Genomic DNA, 15,500 nt, shown 5'->3' with positions numbered 1-15,500 from the left:
GGGAGGGGAGGGGAGGAAAAGGTCAAGGATTTCTGAGGCAAGAACTGCTCCACCATATTGTTATTCCCAAAATGTGAAAAATTAATTTTTAAATGGGGAAATGCAAATCCAAGAAACAGTATTTAGCATATGGACTATATTCTACCAGTATCAACTATGACTTTTCTCACACATCGCTGTTTCCTCAGAAATAACACATATAGACAAAATAAACTGAAATTCTCCTCTCCCCTCTTATCCACACCTTCTATTTTAACTTGAATTAAATCCTTTGATATGTTTACCACAGGCGTAAGAGGGAAGAAAACACTTTGCTTGCAGTTTAGATGATATTTATAGCTTTCATTTGTACTATTTTCCAATTCTCAATCCTTGCCTTTGCCAAGACAGATACTTTCATTACTATTCCCACTGCACTGAACTTTGGGGAGGGAGCAAAATATTAAAACTAATAAATTATTAAGTGTACATAAAAGATGTCTGTCAGATATTAAAAAGGTGATGACTTTAATTTCAGGTAATGATCTCAGATTTTCTCCCTGCAAGCAGTGAAACAGTAGAACTGGCAGAAATATTGATTTGCAAAAACATGGCCAACTTGGGGGGGGGGGGTCTGATTTAATACATTGAGCAACCATCTGTGAGGTTGTTTTTGAAGGCAGCATTTCAAACAGACATATATGATAGCAGTATGTGGCTGCTGCTGGAAAAGCACTTCACCCGTACCACATTCCAGATTGTATGTTACATAAGAAGTCAACCCATGCAACTACCATGGATATGGATTACAGCACATACGCAAACATCAGTTACCAGCTGTCACCATCTCTCTATATAAGGCTACAAAAGCACCCTGAAAGCCATTCTGTACAGGAACTCCACATACATTGGCTGTGTTTGGCCACATGATCACGTTGCACACAATTTTGGAACAAGGGTTGAACTACTTGTGTTGCAGCTAGACCTAGATGTACTTTGAGAAGATCTTCAAAATCAGCAGGACTTCTATTAGCTACAAGCTAGTCATATCAATTGATATTCTAAATATCACTAGCTCTGGATGATAGTCTCTTGTTCTTTTTTACCTAATTATAGAATCATAGAGTTGGAAGAGACTCAAGGTCCATCCAGACCAACCCCCTACCATGCAAGAACACATAAAGCACTCCAGAAAGATGGCCATCTAGCCATCCCAGGTTTCCACAAGAGCAGTCATAGTATTTAAAGTGGGGTAGAAACTAACAGTGTGGTGCGGTAATTTCCTGAGACTCACCATAAATAGGTTCTGCACCTAGTTGTTTTAGAAGATGAACCCAGGAAAAATACACTGTCTCAATGACATTAGAACCATGCTCTTTCCTTGCATGAAAACTTCCAAGTAACTATTGTGGAGTTATTGCATTTCAGGGCAATAAGAGGTACTTTTGATATATCTGTAAGGACAGAATATGACAACAAGCAAATAGATTCTCAAAATGCTGTAAAAGGAATATGACTGAAAATTCATCTCTGTTTGATATGTCATTCCATCATCTGTCTTTGTCTTCTTTTTTAGTTTATGTTTTATTAAGCTTGGACAAATGTTCAAGGTCTATCATGTACTAATGTAAATAATTTGCTTTTTTAAATAAAGGGTGTCACCCTGTATCAGATCTTGGAATTTTTTTAAGTTATGCTTTTTGAAAATGAAGAGATAGTAACAAGTCTGATTTTTATTGTTTTTCATCACAGGTACCAAAATATAGCAATGAATATAAAAAGCACATATATAAATATTATGGTTACTATGGTGTGATATGAATGCTGACTGCCATAGGGATGATGATACATGTATTTTGAATCTAGCTAACCTAAGAATGATTTCAGATAAAAATGTTGGTCTTCCCATTCCCATTAATCGCCAGTTTATCAAAATATAGCAAGTCTTTGAAAAAGAAATGGCTATTATTATTGCTTATATTACCAAGGCGGAGGAGGGGCATCTTTGCAATTTAAAAATAATTTAGTATTTTCTGGGAAACAAGATTCAAATAACTTCCATATTCTCCCCTAGCAGCACAGGCAATCCCCAAAATGCACTCCACTAAAATGATCATTTTTTTAAATTTCCTGAGACAGATTGACTTTTCTTTTTCAATTTATTTCAGATTATTGGTTTATTAAATGCCTATAAAATATCCATTATAATTACTGAGCTTTTGGTGCAGCAAGAGTAGTTTTATGGAAGACTACATTCTTAACACAATTCACACAAATCTTAATAGCAGTCACAGATAATTAGGATTATTCAATCAGCACAGAATGCAGATGAGTTGTTGAAATCAGAAAACCAACATCTGGAAGAATATAGGGATTCTGTTGTTTAGGTTTTAATGTGGCACATACATCGTTTCCAAAAGGAGGTCTGGGGGGGGGCACCAAATTTTCCCATTGGTAAGGCCACTATAGTAGATGAAGTTGGAGGTAACCCAAGCATATGTGGATGCATTTAGTACTCCCCTCTCCCCACCCCAAAATAGTGGCTGGCACATCAGTGGAATATTGTGCAAAAGGTTTTTCTTGCTCTACACTAGCAGTATTAGCAGGTCTACGGTATCCGTCAGATACAAACACACTTCTCAAGAGAGTACAACAAGAGCCAACATTAACAATTATTCCAACAATGGTCATTTTGCCAACATAATGTTTATCTTATCTAGATTATGCTGATTTTGGGCTGCATCCAGTCTCTCACTGACCTAAGAGAATGATTGAAGATCTCCATAGTATCCCTAGAACCAAATGGAGAAGAAAGTTGGATGCTATAAGCCTGATGTTGGCACTCTACCATAGATGTTCTAATATCTTATCCTAAAAGTTTCATGTTGATGTCATTGGGGGAGCCTAATGAAACAGCATGAACTGAGGGCCAAATGAATGCGTAGGCATGGTTGACTTGGATCAAGTACAGCATACTGAATTTATGAAGGCTAAAATATTTTCTGTTCCTGATATAACTTAAAGCCACTCAAGTACAATGTTGATAAGGATTATAATGAAATACATCTGAATCAACACTTTATCTCTTTGAATGTCTGCTTCTAGAATTCATTGAGTTGTTCAGTTCAATACATCATCTGAATTCATATCCCTTGCTTCAGCTTTGTAATTTCACCATTTCTTTACAAAAAATGGTTCCACCCTACATGTTTTTAAAGTTGCATATATTGGAGATACTGTGCTTAGCCATGATCTCATTTAAAACTTTTGGTCAAATTGCAATCTTTTAATTGAAGTTCTTAGTCTATTTCTCAATATGGTTCATTTTTTTCCAACTCGTCTAGTGGCTATTTTCTTTCTCCATATACAGTCAGCCCTCAACGTTTGCTGCAGTTTGGGCTATGGAACCCCCCACAAAGGTGGAAAACAGAAAATAAAGAGACATTATTTATTTTTTACCCAAGACAGCAGTCTCTAGTGTGACTTTATGGTCACCTTTCCCCAGATGTTGGTGACAGAATTGTGCTGGAGGGCCTAGAGAGACCATATTAACCAAATCCATGAATAACCACATTCTAAAGTGCATTGCAAACATCCCAGCTGTTCTGTTTATTCTTTGAATTCAGATCATGATGTCGTGTCAAAACATTCAGATCAGCCAATTGGTGTTAAATACATCAATGTCACAAACACAGCTTTGTTTTGTTTGCTTCTCTGTTTGTTTATATAGGTTTAAAATAACTTTTAATCAGTTTTCTAGGTAAATTTAATTGCAACATGCAAAAGATCACAGTATTGGTGAATTCTCTATGCACTTAAAATAATACTTTAACTACTTTTCAAACTTCACATATCAACATTCAGTACAAGTTATCTGGGCTTTCCACCCTTTTTCCACATTGTATGTCAAAAACAGACTTAAAAAATACAACCAAATCCTGAGCCTAAAAGAATCCAGACTTTTAAAGGTAGAAAAAGCACATTTTGTATAGTTACAAGAAAGATCAAAGAAAAGATTTAGTGACTTAACCTGGCCATTCAAGAGTCACCAAAGGGCATAAAAATGACAATATATTGTATATTTCAGCTTCAAAAGACAATGACGTCTAACACTGTGTCTAAAGACTAGATGGCACTTTGAACACGGAAATTGCTAAAGGTGAGGATTTTAAAAGTATGGAGACAGGTGCCCGCTTGAAAGAGACATCTGGTAGTTTTTTAAGGGGTAAAACCCCTCTTTGAATAGATTGGTAGGCTAAACCAGCAGAAGATTATAATGAGCCATGAACTTTCGAATCAAAGGCAGAAAAGGAGGAAATCAAAGGTTCCTTCAAGATATGTTATGCTGACATTTTTATACTTCTCTGGGTTTAGTTTTGTTAAACTGACTACAACCAGAGGCAGAGGATCAGATGGTCTTAAGCTTTCAGGTTGAGACTTTCAATTTTCAGTTGCATTGTTTCGACATTAAAAAAAAAAAAGATGAACTTGGCTCCATAACCCATGCAGTCAATTCAACATTGATGCTGGAACAACAACTACTAAATCTGGGGGGGGGACCCCATGGAAATAAAGTCCAATTTTGGTGTCTGCAGTTCTAGCCACTAATGAAAAGGATGTTTTTTTTAATTGACTGAAAATCTGTCAGAGACCAACATCATCATAAGTAAGATTCTGCGGGAATTAGAACTGGACAGTTTTCATAAAGTCCATATCCAGTAATGTGTTGCTGTTACGGTACTACATGGAGAGCCAGTAAAGTTACCAGTGTACATTGGGACAATACACAAAGAAGACTGACAGTCAATGAGCATCAAGACCAATATGCATTGGTTCTTTTGTGCTTAGACCCCATAGCACATTGGTCCTGTTGGGCACTGACTAGGTGGCATATTTTGCTAGTGTCTTCTTATGTATCATTTGCATATGTTTTAATATATGCTTTATAGTTACATTTTAACTGATTTAATAGTTTTTTTTTGTTGTTCGCCATCTCAAATCAAAAGGAGAGATGGGTAATAAATAAAAAAAATCTTTTTCCTTCTCCTCCTCATCCTGTCTTCATAATTTGCTAATTTCTTAGCACCTTTACTACATAGCTAGATATACTGTGATGGGAGGAGCTAGGTAAGTCTGTTTCATGCCAGCCAATCACAGCTATGGGAATGCTATGTAGGAGGGGACCATGGGTAGAAAGGACAGAGAACTGAGTCTTGTCACTGATAGAAAGCAGACAAGGGGAACATGTCCTGGGAATAGGAAAAGGTTTGCAGAGAGATTGTAGAAACATGGCATAGAGAAAGGGAGAAGATGTCAGAGAGATCAGACAATCAGCCATGGGATGGACTGAATAGGGATTTGGCCAGCATAGTGTAGTGATTTGAGTGTTGGACTATGACTCTGGAGACCAGGAGCTGATTCCTTACTCAAATATGAAAACTCAGTACTGGCAGTAACACATTCTCAACTCCAGAAAACCTTGTAATAGGTTCATCATAGGGTCACCATAAGTAAAAAAATGACTTGAAAGTACACACCAACAACAAATGATTAAATAGTTCATAAGCCAATGTCTGATCCAATTATGTTTTTAAAAACTTCTACTCTTTTATTCTTTTTACAACCATTCTTGGGTATTCCTGTTATGTTTTTATACAGAATGTGGCCACATCACTGTGAATCAACAGAACAACGGATCCACTGGTTCGTATTGGGATAACCCTGAGACTCAAGTATCCACTCTGAGAGGAAATGAAGCAAGGTGAACAAGAGCCCATGGCCAGCCTGGATAGGAGGTATATCACAGTTACATACATCATAATATTAGGGCAGAGCTTTTGATTTTCTGTTGTAAAGACGCCACTCATTTTGGATTGAAGGTAATCTACAAAATGAAAACTTCAGTAATAAACTCACCAGGAAAGTTAACTAAAAATGTTTATGGTAATCCAGTGTGCACATGTCTTCATGCAGGATTCAGTTTGCTTTTTCTGCCTGCATTACTGTGATCACTAATGTGGTGACACATCAATCTGAGTGAAGTGTGGGATGCATCTACCTACTCAAGGACAAATTTGGTTACTACTTCATTTAGGGGTAGATATTTGTTTAGGAAACTCACACTAAAAATATCTCAGTTGACACAAACTTGGCATTCTCTTCCAGCTAAGAAAAAAGAAACAAAATCTTTTTATAAGCCATCTTCCTTTCATACTTCAAAAAGTTTTCCAAGTTCAAAAGATTTTTATTATGTGTTATTATGACTTCAAGCCCATATAGTTCTGGTCCCAGATTCCCTATAGCCCACATGTTTTTCCCCTCAAAAGTGCTTGCTGGACTTGCCTGCAAAAGTAGAAGGCATCAGCAATTGCAGCACTCCATTTCTTTCAACTAAAGAGAGAGATATAGTGCACCATGGAATCAATACTTCTTGTACATTTTCTGCTTGAAGTCATAGAATGATTCCTATCCTCTTGCGTATTTTACTCAAATCTTAGCTTTCTATTCTCAATTTGAAATTTGTCAACAATTAGGTTGCTTATAGACAATTCTGGATAAAGACGCTTCCTAATTTTTATGGAGAAGGGGGAAACATCTACACAGTCCTATGACAGCAAGCTATGGCTGGCTTCTCTGTGGAAGTATTTCTCATTAGTTCAAGGCATTTCTGTCCATCTCATCTTTAGTCATCAAAACTTTCAGTGAACTCATGGTGATCGCTGCATTTCAGCTTCATTTAAAAGCAATATATTCGGGTCCCTATTTAAGATTTATTGGCATGCTTATCTTATTTTGGTCAGAATTTGCTCAAGGTTTCTTAAAGGAATTACACACATACTGTTTCTTCATTAACTTCAGTCATATGGCTTCAGACTAAATTTCTCCAAGATGCAATTCACTGCTTCTCAGTTTCTCACACACTGAGGATCAGCACGTTGCCTGTCCATGAACATATTTGCAGTTTCCATAAGGACTATGTCACTTTAAGGTTCCTCCTACAGTTTTGTTCTCTTTTCATCTCTCTTGGAATTCGTATGCTGCTTCATTTATATGAAGACTTTTCACCCTCTTGAGAAATTGTAGCATAGCATAGGAGTCTGTGGAGCCTTGAAATGTATATTGAGTTAACAACATCTATAAATTTATTGGAAGCCTTGTTCGTGTCCTTCAACCCAAAGCCCTCTGCGTCACCAAGTCTCCTAGGCCACATTATTAACTTAGATTAAGTTCTGAGTTATTCTTCTCTATGACTCTCTAATGATCCCCAGGTTGCTTCATTTGACAGCCCATTCTGCAAGATAATAAGCAGCATTGGCAACATTTTCCTCCTATGTTCCCTTACAGGAAAATTGCCAGACTGAATCTGAAGGCACATATTCTACCTTAGTTAAACCTTACAAAGTTATCGATCAGCTAAGGCTATGTTTGGCCAAAAGTTGTTGCAAAACATGGTTTCTGCAGGACTCACAGCAATTCCCACTTTTATAGTAATGTAGTTTCAGTACCATTTTGTGTGAATTTCTCCTCTACACTGCCAAAAGAATGGAGCATTGATAGCCTATTGTGAAAGTTTCCTCTGGGAAGGTGTAGGTATTTATTCATATTTTAAATAGGTTTTTTCCCAATAGTGAAAAGTTTCTTTCCATATGATTATTTTAATTTTTGTTCCATGTTCTCTGTTTGTGAATATTAAATCTATTTCCATATAAGAGTTGTTCTCCTCTGAAATGTGCAGCTTCTCCATGAAAAGAAAACCAACCTAAAGAAATTCAAATGACTTGGAAATTATAACATCTCAGGATTCCCTTTTTCTAGTTTTCAGCTAAAACCACTTTATTTGTATTCTCCCTCTATGCCTTCCAGGAAGAACATATTATGGCAAGTTATCAACATTCTAATTTGTGTTTTCTTTAAACAGGTTGCATAGTTGTGTTTGTATGACATGCTAAACCATGGTTTATCCCCCATTCACTTCATTTGTGGGGTTTTTTTATGATTATTGCAATGAAACTTGGAACAGCTTGCCGGTTATAAAAATGCCCAAAACAAAAGGTATAGTTGTGGAAAATCAAGTGTATCCTATAAAACACCCAGAATCAGAGAACACAAGGAATAAAGTTAATGTGTGTGGGTGGTTATGTAAATACACATAAATATATACATATTGACTTAAAATATTGTGTGGCATTCATCCTGATTCCAGAACAGAACTATATTCAGAGGACTATGCAGAAGTTGTAGTTAACAAGGAACTTTTCTGAAATTCTTTTTATTGTCTTGGATACTGAATGAATGCACATAGATTCAGTCAGTGCAACTGAACATGGGTAGATTTTGTATATGCAGCAAGACCCAGTTACAGAAGTAGAGTTCTTGCTGGAGGATTCTGTGAGATATAGTCTAAAAGATTTCAGATATCGTAATTTTAATAATTAGTTTTAATACTGATATGTTTTTAATTTTGGTTTTAATGTATATGTTTATATAATAATTTATGTACTGGGAATCTCACATCAGAACAACATGTTTTATGTGTGGCCAAGACCCAAAAATAACATATAAAACAGCGCTGTATTTAAGCAAAACAATACGTTTGAGAACCACATATGTGGGGCTGATTGGGGTAAATTGTAGGGGGTGATGTGGAAACATGATGTGTATATTCAGTTTTATCATATTTATTTACTGTATCGTTGTAAGTGTGTTATTTTAACTTTCTATATAGAAAGTCCTATCAAGTCCTATCAAGCTTTGTTGTTTTGTTTGATATTGTGATACAGCCTAAGGGCTAATCAATAACATCTATTCTACTCTATAAGAGTTTAATTCATTCTGTGACCGAGCTCTTAAATCAAAATGTTCTTATCTCAAAATAAATTTTCCCATGTATTTATTTATTTTGTATCAAAAGCATTGCATAAATAAGTTAAAAAACTGATAAAAATAGAAGGAGCACAAGCGGCTAAATATCTTTTGACCAAAAACAGGCAACAGCAACTGCGTTATCTGTAGCCTCAAATAATTCTTCCTCTGTACATGAGGCAGGACATTGCGGACAGCATACAGATGCGGAGTTGTCTGTTCTGCTCCACAGTCACACAAGGTGGAGGATTCTTTTGCCAGGTTGTCTTTTGATCTGCCCATTTCATTTCTGAGTCTGTTCAGGGACTTCCAACTTGCCCATTCTTGGTTTGCCCTTGGAATCAGACCTTGTGGGGGGCCATCCAATTGGGATTTCCTGGTTTAGCTGTCCAAAGAGATAGTCTTGCTGTTGCTGGGGGAACGTCAAGAGGAGTGGTGGTTCTCGTGAAGCTTTTCCTTGATTTGAGTCTACTGGGAGGAGGCGGATAGCCATGCAGTGGATGGCTTTCACAGTGTTCAACCTTATTTCTCTCATAGTTAGCAGCAACTTTCCATTGCACACTGGGGGGGGGGGGATGCCAGCTAGCTTGTTGAGTTTTTCAACAGGTATAGGTTTAAGACATCCTGTGATTATTCTGCATGTTTTGTTCAATGCTATATTCACCTGCTTCGCATGGGCAAACTTGTGCCAAACAGGGCAGGCATGCTCAGCAACTGAGTAAGACAAGGCCAGGGCTGATGTTCTTCTTAATTTTGGGTCTGCACCCCATACGATGCCAGTAAGTTTCCACAGGGTGTTTTTGATTGCAGCTACTTTGTGCTTGGTGTTCATGCAGTGTTTCCTATATGTTAGTGTTCAATCTAAGGTGACACCAAAATATTTAGGATGGAAGCAATATTCAAGCTCTTGGTCTTCCTAGATAAATTTCAGTTTCCGATTGGCTTCACGGGTCTGTAGATGGAAAGCATTGAAACCATTGAAATGCTATTAATCTGTTCCAGCCCCCGACCCCCCCCCCCCAGTTTATGTTACATGCTTTTAAATAAGAAAATGTACTTTATAAATAGCAAATGATGTATAAATGCACATTCAAATAGAATAATAAAAGAAAGATCAATTTTAACATGGTTGAAGCACAAAGTTGTGGCAAGGAATCACATTTGAGGTAACAAAATGTGTGTTGGCCAGTGTAACAGCAAGGCTAAAGAGCATTATTTTCTTTATACTGTACAGTACAGTATAAATTCCAGCCAGCCTCCCTTCCTCTCTTGCTCTCTCTTTCCCTCGCTCTCTTCTTGAAGTGAAACTTACCAGAGTTAAAAAGCACACAAAATGAACTAACCCAGACTTCTTCAGTGGACAGCAATCTCCCAAAGCAGAGAAGAGGCGAGCAGGCAGCAACCTCCCAAAGTGGAGAAGAGCATGTGACAAGCAGGCAAAGGCATGCAAGCAGAGGCACTGAGACACGAGATACAGAGCCCTGTACTCTTATGAGAGTGCTCCATCTTGCAGTGCTTCTGGTGCTCTCACAGACATTCCATTTTGTGCAAGGGCACTTGTGCAAGAGCTCTCTTTGGCGCTCATGCTCTCACTCTTTTCAGCACAAGGATTCTGGCGCTCATGTGAGTGTTCCATCTGGCTTGAGTGCCTTCTTTGGTGCTCACATGTGTGTTTCATCTGGCATGAGCACTCTTTTTGTAAGTCAAAATGTTCATAAGTGAAAACAGAGCTAGGATGTCACAGTAAAAACTAGGCTGAGCAATGGCTTATAGATCAAAATGTACATATCTTGGGACATTCATACGTGAAGGTTCCACTATATATAAACAACACTTTGGATAGCCTAGGGAAGGGTTAAAACCCCTGTGGTATTTGTTTTGCTGTCTGTGCCCCTGTTCAGAAGATTTCACCTCACTTTCTGTCTATATGATAATTGGATTTTGAAAAAAGTGGCTTGTTGAGGAAACAAGGATTGGTGATAAAGCTTCAGTTGAGACACCTTTTCCCTATGATAACTCTTTCAGGAGTGAGTTTCCCTTCCAAGGGATAAATTTATCTCACTTCCTGTAGTCTTACTCCCATTTTTAACTATGAGTCATTTGTAAGTCAGATGTTTAACTCTGGGACTGCTTGTACTGTTAAGCTGGCTCCTTTTTTATAAGAGTTAATAAAATAACTTAACCTTTATCAAAAAGTACCCTTCTCTGAGTAGAGTGGAGAAAGGCCTTTTTGAATGCCAGGATGGAAAAGGGACAGTGGCAATGGCAGGATGGCTGCCCCCTTAGACAGCTCTGGCCCTTTCCCCTTACGGTAAAATAGCCTTTGACCTACCGATGGGTCATATCAAAATCCATCATTTGGATCCCAAAACTTGTTCTCAATTTATACATGCTGTTGACTTAATAATAATAATAATAATAATAATAATAATAATAATAATAATAACAACTTTATTTTTATACCCCACCCCATCTCCCCGGAGGGACTCGGAGCGGCTTACATGGGGCCTTGCCCGACACAACAATATAATAACAGCAATAAAACAACGAAACAAACATCCCAACAATAAAACATTAGCATCAATAAAACAGTCATAAAAATCAACATACAGCATAAAATGATAAAAACGGGAGACTAAAACACGGATCTGGGCCAAAGTGCAGAGTATTTCAAAATGGGAGAGGTAGTTTCACAGCTAAAATAGTCAATAAAGTGCAAGGTAATAATGGCAGAGCATCCTATTGTCACAGACAGAACGCCACCAGATAAGATTCAACACAGTTTATTAAAGATACAGAACCAAAAAATGCTCGTAAAAAACAAAGAGCTAGGCAAACACTCGTGTTATGATTGAGCCTCATGGCTCTGCTTCTGGCAGACGTGGACGTAAGACTCCTCGAGAGTCAGATACTCTCGAGGAGCGCGAAAGAAAGAGGCTGCGAGATATCTTTGCAGAACCATCTGACGAAGAGTCTTTTGAGGGGTCTTTGGAGAGAATGGAGGAAGAGCTGGTTAGCTCAGAAGAGGATGAGATGGATTGGACTCGGGTAAGGGAGGAATTGGGTGCCACTGGCAATGATGGGATGGAAGATGATTGGGGACCTTCAGGACTAGACCCATGGACAAGCTGGAGGGATGGGACGGGATCCACAGCTGGGGATGCTGTGGGGCGTAGTCAGAGGTGTTCCAGTTCTGATGAGGAAAGTGATGAGGAAACGCCCGGGTTAAGGAGAACAGCTGATAGTGATGAGGACTTGTAACTGGCATAAAATGGGGCTTGGGAGCAATAGCAAATTGCGTTGGGCAAGGTAATCTGGACAAACGCTTGGGATCTGTGTGGGACGTTTTCCTGAAGACGGGTGTGTTTCGTGTGCTGATTACCTTTGACCTTCCGTCGTCTTCTTGACGGACGCCATCTGCTACTCTGGATTTACGGACTGAACTGACTACGGGCTTGGATTCTCCTTCTGGACTTGGAAAACTGCAAACGTCTGCTTCTGCCTATCGACCTTCGGAAAGAACTGGGACTACTCTACTGCTTCAATCCTCGGCTGTTGTGTTTGTATTGGAAGTTTGCCTGCTGGGTGTAGGAGTGACTTCTAAGTTACTCAAAACATAGTACTGGCAGCAGAGAGGCATCTGCTGCCAATTAGTTACTTTCTTTTGAACTCTTTGTTTCCCAGCTTCTGTTTTGTTTGTTCCCAAGCTGAAGCAAGCTGTTTTGATTTTACCCGGATTAAACTCCGGTTTAATCCGGTTTATCTTTTGAACGTTTTTCTTGCCCCTTTTTGCTTTTGAGGCTAATGTTGCCTGGCCCTTGTCTTTTACGGGCATTTTGAGTTCTGTAAATCCAATAAACTCTGTTATCTTTGATCTTGTGGCGTTCTGTCCTTGACAGATTGCCCAACGCCCATAAAAAGTTTTACTGCAGTAATAAATCTCGTCAAGAAGACGATGGATGAGTTAAAGGCTAGATTTGAGCAATTACAAATGGCTTTTAACGCCACTCAAGCAGCTCATTCTGTTAAAGGACATGTTTTGACCCCTGAACGCTTTGACGGATCCAGGTGCAAACTGCCAACTTTTTTGGCACAAGTTGAGCTTTATTTTTCCCAGCTCAGTGCTCAAGCTTACCCTATGGACACTAGCAAGGTGGCTTTTATTTTGAGTTTGTTGACTGGTCCCGCAGGACAATGGGCCACCAATTTGATTTTGGGAAATGACCCAGTCAAGGACAATTTGAATAACTTTAAGAAGCTACTAACTGACACTTTTGGGGATCCCCTCCGTACGGAGAATGCTGGGTGGGCTCTGTATCGGCTGAAACAGGGAAAGGGGCTGTTTTGGATTACTTAAATAAGTTTAATTTGTACCGTCACCAACTGGACTGGGGGGAAAATGCATTCATGCTTTTGTTTACTGTTGGTTTAAGTGATTATCTCCAGGACGAATTGGCACGCTTGGAGCCGGCCGAAAATTGGGATGCCTTAGTGGCTAAAGTGCTGCGTTTGGATGCCAGGTTCGAGTCCCGTGAGCACTCGAAAGCAATGTGTGCGCCACCTATGCATGTAACCAAGGCACCTGTGGTAATGGGGGAAGAGCCTATGGAGCTTGGGGTCTTTAAAAAGCTGTCTACAGAAGAAAAGAACTGTAGGAGGCAGCTGGGGTTGTGTTTGTACTGTGGGAATGCTGGGCATTTTGCCAAAAACTGTAATGTGAAACCTTCCCAGCTTTCGGGAAAAAGGCCAGCCCTAGTGCGACGTGAGTCCAACGCATTAGGGCTTTTAAAGCAGTCAACTGAGGGGAAGAAGCATGTTTTCGTACCCATTACGTTATCTGTTGGGGGAAAGGAACTTGTTTCTACTTTGGCACTACTGGACTCAGGGGCTACGGTCTCTTACGTGGATATTGAGTTTGCTAGGAAGCATGGCATTCCTATAGTGCGCAAGGCATGCGACGTGTGGGTGGAAGGAGCGGATGGGAGACTGCTGGAGACTGGGGTGGTTAACCATGAGACCTCAGCAGTAATGTGGGAAGTGCAGGGAGTAACGGGAACGTTTGTGTGGGATATTACAAGCCTGCCCAGATACGATGTGATCCTGGGGATGGATTGGCTAGCTGTGGTAAATCCACAAGTAGACTGGGTGACGCGTAAGCTGACCTTAAAGAGGCAGGAATGTTGTACTCTGAACACTACTCAGCCTGATATGGAGGGAGTGCCTGCTGAGTATGGGGAGTTCTCTGATGTATTTTGTAAAAAGGAAGCGGACAAGTTACCGCCGCACAGGCCGTATGATTGCGCCATTAAACTAGCGGAAGGTGCGAGATTGCCAGCAGGAAGGCTGTACGCCTTGACTGTACCGGAAAGGCAAGCTTTACGTGAGTTCCTAGATGAGAATTTAGCCAAGGGGTTTATTCGCCCCTCTAGCTCTCCAACTGCGGCGCCGGTATTCTTTGTTGCTAAAAAGACTGGGGACCTCAGGTTGGTTTGCGACTATCGGATCCTTAACAAATACACCATTCGGGATAGGTACCCGCTACCTTTAATCTCGGAACTACTATCAAGGGTGCAAGGGGCTAAGGTCTTTACCAAGCTTGACCTGCGGGGGGCGTATAACTTAATCAGAATACGGGAAGGTGATGAATGGAAGACGGCATTTAACACGTGTTTCGGATGCCACGAGTTCCGAGTCATGCCTTTTGGACTTTCAATGCGCCTGCGGTCTTCCAGAGGTTCATAAACGATGTGTTTAGGGACCTAATTGACCAATTTGTGGTGATCTATTTGGATGATATCTTGATTTTTTCTAAGGACGAGAAAGAACATCGTCAGCATGTCAAGCAGGTTCTGCACCGTCTGCGGGCTAATGGGCTCTTCGCCAAGGCTTCCAAGTGCGTCTTTCATGTGCCTGAAGTGGAGTTCCTAGGTCATGTAGTGTCAGGTAGGGAACTTAAAATGGACCCACATAAGGTTGACGCAGTCAACTCATGGCAGGAGCTCAAGACTAAGAAGGATGTGCAAAGGTTCTTAGGGTTCGCTAATTACTACCGGGAGTTTATCCCAAATTTTGCCAAGCTCACGGTGCCTTTGACGCAGCTCCTGCATAAAAAACAGCCATTTGTGTGGGGGCGGGAAGCTCACGATGCGTTTTTGCAATTAAAGTCTAGCTTTCAGTCAGACAACATACTAACACATCCTGATGTTGACAAACCGTTCGTGGTAGAAGCGGACGCTTCTAGCTACGCGTTGGGGGCTGTATTGTCTCAAAAAGATTCCTCAGGGACCTTGCGTCCCTGTGGATTTTACTCGCGGCAACTAACACCATTTGAGCAGAACTATACCATATGGGAGAAGGAGTTATTGGCGATTAAGGTGGCGTTTGAGGTGTGGCGGCACTGGCTAGAAGGGGCGCGGCACCAAATCGTGGTCCGGTCTGATCACAAGAATTTGGAGCACTTGCAAACAGCTAAAAAGTTAAACCAGCGTCAAATCCGATGGGCTTTGTTTTTCTCCAGGTTTAACTTCAAAGTGCAATTCGTGGAAGGGAAGGCTAACTTGCGGGCCGATGCCTTGTCCCGCAAGCCGGAGTTTAAGACCAATGAGCAGGTAGTATGTCAGACCATCTTGCCTACTGCCTCTCTGTGTGTTGTAGACAAT

At 40.0% G+C, this 15,500-nt stretch overlaps 1 protein-coding gene across 1 annotated transcript in view; it reads left to right on the top strand.

Moving 5' to 3' along the window:
* The window catches only part of gucy1a2 (guanylate cyclase 1 soluble subunit alpha 2), a 323,810-nt gene that overhangs the window by 282,091 nt on the left and 26,219 nt on the right, over nucleotides 1-15,500 (top strand). The window contains exon 10 of the transcript XR_010004065.1: nucleotides 5,638-5,774. The gene's annotated coding sequence lies outside the window, so the exon portion shown is untranslated. The remainder of the gene's footprint in view (nucleotides 1-5,637; nucleotides 5,775-15,500) is intronic.

This window comes from Anolis carolinensis, chromosome 3 (genome assembly GCF_035594765.1).
Source record: "Anolis carolinensis isolate JA03-04 chromosome 3, rAnoCar3.1.pri, whole genome shotgun sequence".
NCBI lineage: Eukaryota > Metazoa > Chordata > Lepidosauria > Squamata > Dactyloidae > Anolis > Anolis carolinensis.
Note: the sequence above shows the minus strand (reverse complement) of the source record. Positions and strands in the feature narration are given on the sequence as shown.